This window comes from Ascaphus truei, chromosome 1 (assembly GCF_040206685.1).
Source record: "Ascaphus truei isolate aAscTru1 chromosome 1, aAscTru1.hap1, whole genome shotgun sequence".
Lineage (NCBI taxonomy): Eukaryota > Metazoa > Chordata > Amphibia > Anura > Ascaphidae > Ascaphus > Ascaphus truei.
The window spans coordinates 480085004-480097945 of NC_134483.1; the positions used below are offsets into that span (position 1 = coordinate 480085004).

General features: G+C 42.2%; 1 protein-coding gene across 2 annotated transcripts in view; it reads left to right on the forward strand.

The window, feature by feature from the left end:
- Window positions 1–12942, forward strand: part of ARAP2 (ArfGAP with RhoGAP domain, ankyrin repeat and PH domain 2) — a 406381-nt gene that overhangs the window by 314737 nt on the left and 78702 nt on the right. The gene's annotated exons all lie outside the window — the stretch shown is intronic.

Consider the following 12942-nt stretch of genomic DNA (forward strand, 5'->3'; position numbering starts at 1 on the left):
GATGGTTATGAGCACCTACTCTGACCTCTGGTACAGTTAGCCTTATGCAAATAACACAAGCTAATTAGCACCTGCTGAAAGCTGCCCTTAATGTCCAAGTGTTATGTCTATAAATAGCCTTCAACGGAGAAGAGAAGGTTTTAAGTGGTACTCATGTGAATGGAGTGAGTGTTGGAATTAACCATTTAATGACATGTTATACTAACAGATATATTATGGAACATACAAATGGCTGAAAAACAACCAATTAATATTATTATTTTTTTTTGGGAGGGGGATTAAGTGTAATAAATTGTTTGATGATGAAAGTGAATGTTATGTATGTTTATGTGACCTACTACTCTATATCTAATTTATGGAACAAAGTATGAGATTACCAGAAAGAATGTACATACAGTATGAGAAAATTATTTTCAAGAAGACAGAAGTAACTAAAATAATATTTAAATATATACAGTTCCAGCAATTTTTATAAAAAAATAAATATAATAATTTAAGATATGTATATAGTTATGTTTGTTGAATATTATATAACAGGCACTGCATCTTGCACTTGACCCACTGGTACGGGTTTTCCACAGTGAACAGCTATTGGCAACACGGCTGTAGCCATCTCCTCGGAAGAGAGATCAGAAGGGGTGGTATCAACTATTGGGGTTACCCCTTATGTTGCCAGTGACTCAACCTATTTGACTGGTGGTGTTGGTATAGCAGTATTAATACTCTCCTACAGTACATTGCCCAGGTCTGGATATTCATTGATCCCATTCACTGGGTAATTCTCATAGTTACCACAGTTGTGTGCAGCCTTATATCCTTGATAATTAGGTGACCTTGCCTAGGAGCAGCTTGTTTCCAAGTTTTCTCCTTCATGTGGGCATTAATGGCGGCCCTGAACTCTAGATGTGCAAGGTGCCCCACTAAGTCAAGGAATCTGGCCCTTTGGATGTTCATTAATTCCTGCTACATCTCCATTATTAGGGTTGATATAGGCACACGTGTAAGCATGTCACATACGTTATTTAGCTACCGTAAGTACTCCTCACCTTTATTTGTGAGTGAACTGCAAATAAGATGGTAATGTTTATTTGGATGTTCAAGGATGTGTCTTAAGTGACATGTATACATGAGATTGATGTATAGTGTGTTTTAAATGTACTGTATTGTCCCTTACAAGGTCTCTCATGGTTCCCTGAGTCCACAAAGCCAGGTAGTTCCACTACCTGTGAGCGGGAGATTGCTGAGCTGACCCGCTCCTCCATCCAGGTCATGTGCATGGACTCATGTGAGCCTCCTCCTGTCCTCTTGGTCGCAGCAGCATAATCAGCCAATTTCTTTTTAACTTTAGCCTTACTGTCTGCCCATGATCAGCATCTCACTGGTAAGGACAGTATTGCTCAGAGCATTAATGCACTGCAGAATGTGCACCAAATATGCTGCTTTTCTGCAGTCATTGTTTTCTGGGATATACTCCCCAATAATTTGGAGCTACAACTCCTTTACTGAGGATCTCCAGCTCCTCATCGTAAAATGTTTGGCTGTGGATTCTACCTACTCAAGCAGCTATACAGTAGTAGTAGCCCCAGCAGTGGCAGTAGAAGCCTGGGCAGCCGTCCCTGCTGTTTAGCAGTAAGAAATTGGCTGTTAGGCAAGTGTTTACATTTAAAATTGTAACATACTTATGGGCGCCGTATTAAGGTCACACTAATACGTAACGTGCCCTAAGACAGTTCTTTTCCAATGTGCATGTGCAGTGTATATTTTTAGGCTACGGTAATCCCACTCCCGTGTTACGTTGGTCGTTTTGCTAACAGTTCTTTTGCATATAATTACTGTACCTTTGAGGATGCCCATTAATAAGTAAGAAATTAAGGTCTGTTACCAATTTCGAAATTGCTACGATATTTGCACGAAATTAGCGCACTTCTGAGGATCTACATCAATGTTATATACTACATTTATTACATGAATGAAGCAGGGGGTCTCCGGAGCTGATTTGTGTTCATTTCAGTTCCAGAGACGTGCTGCTTCCAGAGATTCTTACCTCCGTAGTGGTGCCGTTGTCTCTGCGGAGTTTAAATGTCCCGGTCATGTGGATCAATAAGAAGCTGCACCGAACAACGTCAGGGCTTCCCATTAGCCCGTGTGGTATGGGACATTTAAACACTGCCATTTTGTTAGGCACACAGTTCTCTAGCTGCATTGATACCGGTACAGCTAAGGAGGTAATCAGCCGGTCCCTGGAGCTGAAATTAACACCGTTCATCACTGGAGTCCCCTTGTTTCAATCCTGTAATTAAAAAACAAACAAACAAAAAAAACAGTCAATGAAACCTGTACTGCTGCTTTAATGTTAATATAACTTGCAGACTGTTTCATCTGAGAATAACTAACTTAAAAAAAATGTGTAGCTAAGCAGTCATATTTGCAGCCACTTACTTTATATCACAATAGAAGCCTATTTTTAGGAGAAGTGTTTACAATTATTATGAGATATCCCATGGAATGTGGCTTGGCTAAATGGAATATATTAAATATAAGAAATATGTGTCCAGCCAATGTATTATATAACACAAATCAATAGGATCAAAGCACAAAATATGACTCACAAGAATGATGACCACAGTTATTGACGTATGTGTATTGACACAAAGAAAAGTTCCATATGTTTTTGTGCCCGTTGCACTAATTGTAAGACATTTGCTAATCATGTTTATTGCATCTGACGCAAGTTGTTGGCGAAGAAAGTATTCTCCACTTTTGACCTGGCAGGTTATTAACTCAAGAAAATAGCACTCAAAATGTAATACAATATGTGCTGGATAACTCACCCTAACTCTCCTATCGTAACTCTGCCTACAGTATTTATACTAACCAAACTGCAAGCAGGTGAAACCAAAGTAAACGTTTAAGCTACTATCTGTATCTTAATACACTGAAAAAGACACACAATGAAACTTTCTCTCTCTCTTCCAGTTATCCTTCAAAGCAACCTTTTTAGTTTTTTATTATTATTATTATTAATAAAGTTTTATTTTATTTTAGGTTTTATTTATTTAAATGACTTCATAATATGTTAAAATGAATGCACACTTTCCAAAATTAAACATAGATTATTTTTGGATGAAAAGGTTAAAAAGTATTTATTTGGAAATATGCACTTTATTAAAACCTACTGTATAAACAACAAATACAGTATAGAAGTAACATAGTAACAGTGCGGAAGAGATATATAATGTTTAAAAGTATATTGTGTGAAAGTGTGTAAAAGCAATCATAATGGTTAAAGAAAATCTTACAGTATTTGTGACAAATTAAAAAGAAACACACTGAAGAAAAAAAATCATTAACATATAACAAATATAAAAAATAATGTAACACCTTAATGAATAAAAAATTAAAAAAGCACAAACAAGGGTTAACATAAGTATATATAGTACAAAAGTAATTAAAAAGTCTCATCACAATGGTTACTATGTCCAGACTCCCATCTGGTGCTACAGTATATATGATGAATGAAACCTTTAAAGGTAAAAACCCAAATAACACAGAACCCAATATCGTGCAGTAATTGTACAGTATTGCATCAGGGTGGCCAGAATGAAGTAATTAGTACTACTCAAAAGATACTATAGCTCAGTGAGGGCCAAAAAGAGTATGAGAGCATACAATCTGTTGAGGGTGCAGGACACGCATATGTCGGCACTACTGTAGCTGAACGAAGCTCCTACTCATGACCCCCAGCCCTCCTAACCACATCGCACTCACCGCTGAGACTGCCTGTGGTGATGTGATCAACAGCATAATGTGGTGCAGGTAGGAGTACCGGGGATCACACATAAGAGGTACGTCCAGTTGCAGCATTGCCAGGGTCTCTTGTCACTATTACTAATTATTGAATTCTGACCATCCAGATGCATTAACATTAAAGGGTTTATTCTGTAAGGTGTGATAAGTGCAGATGACGTGCTATCGCATGAAATGCCACATTAAAGTCAATGGGACATTTCATGCGATAGCACATCATCTGTCCTATCACACTTTACAAAATTAGCCCCTAGGGCTCTTTTTTTTTTTAGCTCTTTTATCTTCTAAGGTTTCATTTATTAAAATATATACTGCTTTTAAAAGCATTTATTAATATGTTCTTGTACAGCGCTGCTAGTTTTACATAGCGCTTTACAGAGATATTTTGCAGGCACAGGGCCCTGCGGAGCTTACAATCTATGTTTTTGGTGCCAAAGGCATGGGGAGATAAAGTGACTTGCCTAAGGTCACAATGTGCAGGTGAATTGGATCAGACAAAAACGTCTGCAGAGTATCTGTCCCCGTCCAGATTGGTTTCCTACGTAGGTTGTGCACTGAGAAAAATAACACTGACACAAAGTTCAGAATGATAATGCTTCTCTTTATTGCTACAGCCCGCGTTTTTTATATAGGGGCTAAGGGGAGAGATTGTATGCAAAAGGAGCTCTCTGAGGTCTAAAGGTTGTGTGCCAATGCACAGGTCAGTGTCTCGTTGATTTTTGTTAGGTCATGTCCTTGTATGGTCTTGTTATTGTAGTTTCAGTGGACACATCAGCTTTTGGTTTGGGTGCCATTTTCCATACTTGATGGGAGGGGTAGCTGTGGTAGCCATTTTGAGTAAGGAACATAGCTGGTATTACAGATGAAGAAATAGGCATTTTATCCAATCCATCACAATCCCCCCTTGAAATGTCTATTTCTGAGTCTGTCCCTAGATGTATACTAACTCATCTGTCCAGATGTGACTGGGAACTCTTTTGTGCTGTTAGTTAGACGAGTCATGGCTTGTCCATGACCCCCCTTGCCACAGACTTTGCACATAAGGAAGTCAGATGCTGTCCCTATTAGTTTATACTATTGTACTTAACTGGGAGGGACCGTAACGGGGTAAATGGACCATCTTCCGAGGATGGTGTACTATTGTCTGACTGCAGAAAAAAAAGGTAGGAGTGCTATTGTCAACAGCTTTGATCATAAGCTTTTTTAAAACATGGGAGAACACAACAGACAATAATCACAAGCAAGACAAAAATAATAACTATTGTGATGCCTATTTGGGCGAGAATCTTTTGCCATCCTGTCTTTCCTTGCTAGACCATTTTGTGGTCGGTATCCCCAATCTGCTCCCGTGTTCCATTCTACTGCTCCCCAGTAATCACATTCCTGTCCCCAATAACTGTCTGTGATATATATATATGTAGCCCTAGAGTTTGGAGTGTCTCAGTACATATTACACTGCCAATGCATTGAGGGGCAGCTGACAATATTACAATAATCAAAGGAGAAGGTAGCTACATGAGTATTGGATGAATTATACCATAACGTGACTACCCCTTCATGTTGGGTGATAGCAAACTTTTGTGCCCCCCCCCCAAACCCAACAAGCAAAAGATATATAGAATCATTTTCCTTCTGAGGTGTCCTCGTTGGGAGCTGGAACCTTCTTGCAATGAGAGGCGTGTATCCAGGTGTTCTTGCCAGCTAGTCTGACTGATGTGGCTGTGGTCAACAGAACTTGGAAAGGACCATCATATCTGGGCTCTAGGGAGTGTTTCCTTACAAATTTCTTCACGAGTACCCAGTCTCCGGGCACGAGTCTGTGAGTCCCGGTATCTAGATTTGGATCTGGAATGGAAGAAAACACTCGACCATGTATATTGGTTAGTTCTTGTGCTAGGGCAGTTACATATTTGGTCAAAACATCAGACTGCATTTGTAACTGCTGTGGGTAGTAACAACCAAGTTTGGGGGCAGTACCAAACAGTATCTCAAATGGGGATAGAGCATGTTCCCCTCGTGGGGTGCATCGAACACTGAACAAAGCAATGGGTAGACTATCTGGCCAGGGCATATTTGTTTCCTGGGCCATTTTCAACATTCTAGTTTTCAGTGTGCCATTCATTCTTTCTACCTTTCCGCTACTCTGGGGATGGTATGGGGTGTGGAAATCAAGGGTTGTCCCTAGCGCGGACCAAATTTCTTAAGCTAGCGTAGCAGTGAAAGCGGGGCCTTGGTCGCTTTCTATTACTTCAGGTACCCCATATCTACAAACCACCTCTGTCAGGAGTTTTTTTGCTGTTGTTTTCGCAGTGAGATTGGTGACAGGATAGGCTTCTGGCCATCCTGAAAACATATCTACAATTACTAACGCATATTCAAAACGGCCTGACTTTGGCATCTGAATATGGTCAATCTGGATACGCTGGAAAGGGTATAAGGGCCTTGCAAGGTGTTTCTGCGGTGGTTTTCCCACACGTCCTGGGTTACACTTTGCACAAATTGTACATGATTTGCAGAAATTACTAGTCATTGGGGTAATTCCAGGCGCCACATAGTATTTGTCGATCAGTGCATTCATAAGAGTCTTCGAGAGATGTGCTGCTCCATGTGCCCATTGTACCACAGCAGGATACAGTGCCCGTGGCAGACAAAGTTTCTTCTTGTACTCGTAAATTCCTTCTTGGGGCGATGCACCTCTTTTCTTCCAGATTTCCTTTTCTTCCTTTGTTGCAGATTCTTGCAACTTCTTCAGATATTCTCGATTTACTGGGAGGTTCTGCATTAACGGAACCATCCTTGTCGTGTCCACTCGATCTTCTACTTCTTGTATCCTGCTGGCAGCTTGTTTTTGCCGCAACATGGTTTCCTCTGGCTTCTTCTGTGTTCAGTTTCCCATTGGCTTTTACCTTTAGGATGGCCACATGGCTTGGAAGGAGTAGGGCGTCCATCAGAGCTTGTATGGCTGAGCTGTGTTTCACTGGTGTTCCTACTGCTGTCAGAAATCCCCTGGTTTGCCAAATGACGCCAAAATCGTGTGCTACACCAAAGGTATATCTAGAGTCAGTGTAGATATTCGCCGTTTGTCCTTCTGCCAGTTTACACGCTGCAGTGAGAGCTTGTAGTTCGGCTTCTTGTGCAGATGCTGTTGACGGTAGTGTGCTTGCCAGTAGGACCACAGAGTCTGTGGTGACAGCATAACCCGTATGGTAGGTGCCTTGTTGATCAGCATATCGAGAACCATCCACAAACAGGATTAGATCTGGGTTCTGTATCGGCGTTTCACTCACCATGGGCAGATGAGCTGTTTCTAGCTTCATGAGTTCGAAGCAATCATGGGGTAGGTCGGCTCCAGCTGTGCTTTGTTCTTGTTCGTGTCCCTGCACATCTCCCCCCTCGGGAAGTGGAAGAAGAGTGGAGGGGTTAAGCACTTTTCACCGGAGAAGGGTGACATTGTCTGGAATGAGAAGCGAGCATTGTAACCTGAGGTGTCTGGCAGCGGACAGATGTCTTGGCTGTGTCTGATTGGAATAGCAGCAATGTCATGTGGTGCCAGGAGAATGAGGTCATGCCCTAGAACAATGTCCGAAGTTTTATCCAGCAGTGTTTGAGCAGCAAAGACAGCACGAAGACAGGATGGTCCACCACGAGCCACAGCATCGAGACGCCTGGAGTAATAACCAATAGGTCGACATCGGCCAGCATGTGGCTGTGTTAACACTCCAGTTGCATGTCCATTTCGTTCTGATACGAAAAGCTTGAAGGGTAAATCATAGTCTGGGAGGCCCAAGGCAGGGGCCGAAGATATTACCTGTTTGAGAATAGTGAAATTCTTGGAAGCCTCTGGGGTCATCTGGAAGGGATTTGTTGTTAAGACATCGTACAATGGTTGCATCATTTACTGCTCGAAGATCTTGAACCATTCTATACTTATCAGGTTCACCCTTCGCGGTGCGTTTCTTCACAGGGAAAAGAGGGGTATTGCAGGGTGAGGTGCAAGGTATTAATGTGCCATTTGCAAGAAGAGCCTTAACATGTTTCGTGATAGCATCAGCTTGTGCTATCTTTAGTGGGTATTATAACCTGGGCTAGGGGACCTTCTCCTTCCCGGGCGGCTACGGCTAGAAGGGGGGTTGACACAGGCCGGATTCCTAGCGGGGCTGGTCCCCACCATGATTGGTGGGCTGAAAGGGCATTTGACAGGGAGGTAGCTGATCATCGGGGTAGCGGTTATCCCTGCCCTGATTCCACTGGGAATTACTGTTTCCGGGGTTATATTGATTCCTGCGGGGGCGTCTAGGTGCCGTGCAGTTCCTTTTAAAATGGCTGGGCTGGCCGCAATTAAAACAAGTGGGAGGTGGTCGTGTCTCATACTGCACATGATTGTAACCTTGGCCATAAGTGGGGGGCAGAGACATTCTCCACCAACATTATAGGGGTGGTTTTCTTCAGGGCCTGGCTTGATTCAAGACCCTTCGCTACCAACAAAAGCGTATCTAGAGGGAGTACCCGGAATTCTGGTCATGCCATAATTAAAACTTTCCAAATGGGTGCCTCGAGTCCGGCTACAAATGCAGCAGATAACATCTGACTATGGGCTTTGTTGTAGGTGGTAAAACCTAAATCGGAAAAAACCTGGGACAATCTGAATTTCTCCACTGATTCCCCTTTTTCCTGAGTCACATCCTGTATATTGATGGCTTGGTCAGCCAGCTTTTCCCTGGCCCAGTCACGTAATTGGTCACAAAAGTCCATCCCGGAGGCATATGTATCATCACCTGTCACCATAGCGTCCGTCAGGCTTTTTTCCATTATGGGCCAGTATGCTTCCCCCGCCTTAATTTCGCATAAGCTAACCAAATCCCGTCGAGCTGCTGAGTACGTTTTTTGAATCGGGGCCACTCTACGATAAAAGGGCATAGGTTGTTTCTCTGGGTTTGGTAGGGTGGTTACCAGGGAGGAGGCTTGAGGGGGGGTGAAGGTGACATACATTATTGGGGCGCCTTCTACTTGCTTGGGTGTCTGCCCATATAACCTTGGGCCGCGGTCGGGTACTGGGGGGGGTCTGGGGTTGGTTTTCCAGGTCATGTTCGCCTCCTGTGCAGCGGCCTGTGACTCAACATCTGAGTCAAAACTATCGGGCGCACTGTAGTGGACACTGCTGCTGGGTCTGTGTGCTATTGTTGTGTCAGGGTAGACTTGAATCCCTACCGCTGGGGCAGTGGTTGTTTGGGGTGAAAGGACTGGAATCAGGGGCATTAGGGGCGCAGTCGGGGTGTAATAGGAACCGTCCGCCTGCAGCACAGGATATAGTTGTGCTACATGGGCAGTCAAGGTTAGTTTGTCATTCGTGGGCGGGGTAGTGGGTTGTATAGGTGGGGGTGCTGTTGGAGCTGGGAGCGAAGGTAACAAAGGAGTGGGTACAGGTGAATCAGTCACACCGGGGCACTGCTCACCACAATTATAACAATCTTCCCTGCATTGGGGGTTTCAGGTGCCACACCTTAAACATGTCCAGGGGGGTGGGTCAGCACCAGCATAGGGTGGGGGTTTGTCATTTTCAGGGGGGTTTCTTGTACAGTCACCGCAAGGGTGATAAAGAAATACAACCTTCCCTCCCTTTTCTATCTCCTGCTCGGTCCATTTTTCTCTGTGGACAGCCTTGGTGACATTAAACCAGGCTTCCGCTGTCTTCAGCAGGTTGTTATCACTCAAAGTTCCTCACTTTTCTTTCAATATATTTCGTCTTCTGGCTGTAACCTGCCTTTTGCTGCAGTTATTCCACATACTTTAAACAGGCTACTTGCTTTCTTTTTCACTTGTTATTATATTAACTTCTGTCCTGGCAATGGTGAAAATAAATGCAACGGGACCCTTCTGTCCCTCAACAGAATTCTTTTGACCCAAATTTTAACGTAAGGTGTGTTTCCCTGTGGGATTCATAAACACACGAGATGGCGCTCACTGAGCTTCTCACTCCCACAGAAAAAAGACCCGTCTTTCATTTAAACATCTGCGCAATTTCCGTATCTTTTGCACATTCCTTTGGAGGTAAAAGGGGGGATTTTGGCGCGGTCTGTGCTGCTATTGTTCTGATTCTTTTTCTAGTTGCCATTAGAACAGAAGGAAAAAGAATATTTTCTGGTTTAAAAGACCCATTCATATGGCCAGTACGAACAAACCTTTTAAAAAAATTTACCAGTTACAGGGCTATTTCCATTCTTTTCCGTTCTCTTCTCTCTCTTAAAGCTGCACTGCAATTACTGGCAACATGTCCTGCCTTTTTTCCACTTATAACACTTTCTGTCCCTTTCAAACAATATTCACAGTCTCTAATTGTATCCCAATTTCTGCATATAAACCTTTCATAAAAAAATAACCCTCAATACCTACTTCCTCAACACATCATATGCCTTGATTATCTATTGGCAAATTCACTTGCTATTTCTTTCCTATTCACTTTCTTTTTTACTGCAAAGCGTACGTTAACGCTGAAAAAACAGGAGTTCGGGCAGTTTAACGTCTAGGGGTTGTTGCCCAAGTACCTGTGGGCTATATACTCTCAACAATCCCCACCCGTCCTCATGAAATCTCAACATTAATACACAAACACATTTTGGACATGACATACCACTTGATTACGAGAGAGAGGAAAAGGTTGTTCAGGAATCAGTCGGCAGGATTCCGCGCTGTTACCAACCGTAACACGCACCTCAACACCCCTCCCTCCGCAACGCGCACACCGCGCAGTCACTACCGGGATCCCCGTGTTCCTCTCTGAACCGACTTTTCCTTACTTCCCCATTCCCCTCCTTTCACCAAGTTTACAACATACAATAACAAGACCCCTAGTCGGCCGGCAATTATCCCACTCCACTTCGGGCTCCCACTTGCGGCACCGACTAACACGTATAAACATATACCGGGTGACAGATAGTCTAGGTAACAGGTTCGAGTTTAAAACAGGCTCCGGGCAAGATATTTACCTGTCTTAGGTGACCTTCGGAGAGCCGTAGGAGACATAGAAATATACCAACAGCGGAGACAGTGCGTATCGGTAGATAATAAATGTTATCTTACCGTACTCCAGAGGTGATCAGTCTCATGCCGCGTCCGCATTTGGTCCACCTCGGTCCATCTGTTCACGGCTGTCTGTTGGTTCACAACCCAGAGCCCCACGTTGGGCGCCAGATGAATTGGATCAGACAAAAACGTCTGCAGAGTATTTGTCCCCATCCAGATTGGTTTCCTACGTAGGTAGTGCACTGAGAAAAATCACACTGACACAAAGTTCAGAATGATAATGCTTCTCTTTATTGCTACAGCCCGCGTTTTTTATATAGGGGCTGAGGGGAGAGATTGTATGCAAAAGGAGCTGTCTGAGGTCTAAAGGTTGTGTGCCAATGCACAGGTCAGTGTCTCATTGGTTCTTGTTAGGTCATGTCCTTTTATGGTCTTGTTATTGTAGTTTTAGTGGACACATCAGCTTTTGGTTTGGGTGCCATCTTCCATACTTGATGGGAGAGGTAGCTGCAGTAGCCATTTTGAGTAAGGAACATAGCAAGGTATTACAGATGAAGAAATAGGCATTTTATCCAATCCATCACACAGGCTCTAGGAATTGAACCAGGTTCCCCTGTATCAAACTTGGTGCCAGTCAGTGTCTTTAAACACTGAGCCATAAACAAGCATAAAACTAAATTGTGACAACGTGGGGAGTCACTTGTTATTTTTTTCCTTTGGTCCATGGATTTCAGCGGATTAATCTCAAAAAGGGTGATTCACATTTTGCATATTTTTTTATTATTATTGCCAATACACTCCACGGATTCTGCAATCTGTTGATGGATTTGTCGAATTAAATCCATTGGCGGCTTCTTAAGAATCCACCAAAAAATTGCTAAATCCGTGGGTTGAATTCTACAAATCCTTCCATGGGTTGTATCCATTGGAGTTTTTTGATGAATCCGTGCGGATTAAAACCGACCAAATACATTTGTGGATTTTACACCGCAAAACAGATTTGGGGTTGAAAATGCGAGAAAATCCAGAAAACGGATTTGGGCGCATTCGCCCATCTATACTTTCAGGATAGGAGTCCCTATACTAGATTTACTAACTGTATGTCTTCAGCTCTTACCTATATATTGACCATTAGCTTTAAAGAGAACTATCCACTAATCTATACCAAATTAATAAAAAAAACAAAAGGCCCAAATGACAACCAGAGTCCACTAGCATAATTGCATAAGCAAAAAGAGTTACAATAGTAAATGTATACCATGAGCAGTATTCTCTAAAGACTTTAAACATCAAAGCTTTAAACTGTATTTCATCTTTGTACAGATGAAATAGTGAGCATGGTTAACAATTGGTTGTGCTAGAAAATGATACCAATTTAGAGATCTGCAACATTTTCACCAAGTGCCAAACTGACAAATTTTTTCCTTAAAGTATATCAACATTTTTTTTGTTTTCCCCAAATTTCGAGAGAGAGCTTTCTCCTCTCTCTCTCCTCTTTGCCAATTCCTGCAGCATCTAAGATGAATTTGACACGTTGTTTACACCCTTGATGTTAAAGCACAAGCAGTATGTCATGTTGTCTAGTCAGATCTACAGCGTATGTCTCACTGACTTACAGTAAATCTTAAAATAGATAAAGTGTTTTTAATTACATCTCGCATTAGTACGTTATCACTCCTAAAATAAAATCTCACATACATGCAATAACTATTCCTGAATTTAGCAGTTCCAAATAAAGAAACATTGTGCTTCTTAGGTTATAGGAAAAGGAATATACAGGTTATAAGGTCAACTAAAAGTGGCTTAGCTGCCAGCTGTTTGCATACAACTTTAGAGCAGCAAATGCTAATTTATATTAAACATAACTATACTGTAATACAACTTATGATTTTTGTGTGTGTTGTAGTTTGCAATAATTTGATTAATGTACACAGATAAAAGTTTTTGTGATTTACAATTAGCATCACATGCTCCTCCTTAAAATATACTGCGGTCTGCAGATAAGTTGATGCCAAGAAAGCTACATACTTATCAGATAAATATACTTTAGGCAGAGAAATGAATCATTAAAACATGTAGATTATGAATGATAATTACATTTAACACCTAACAAAT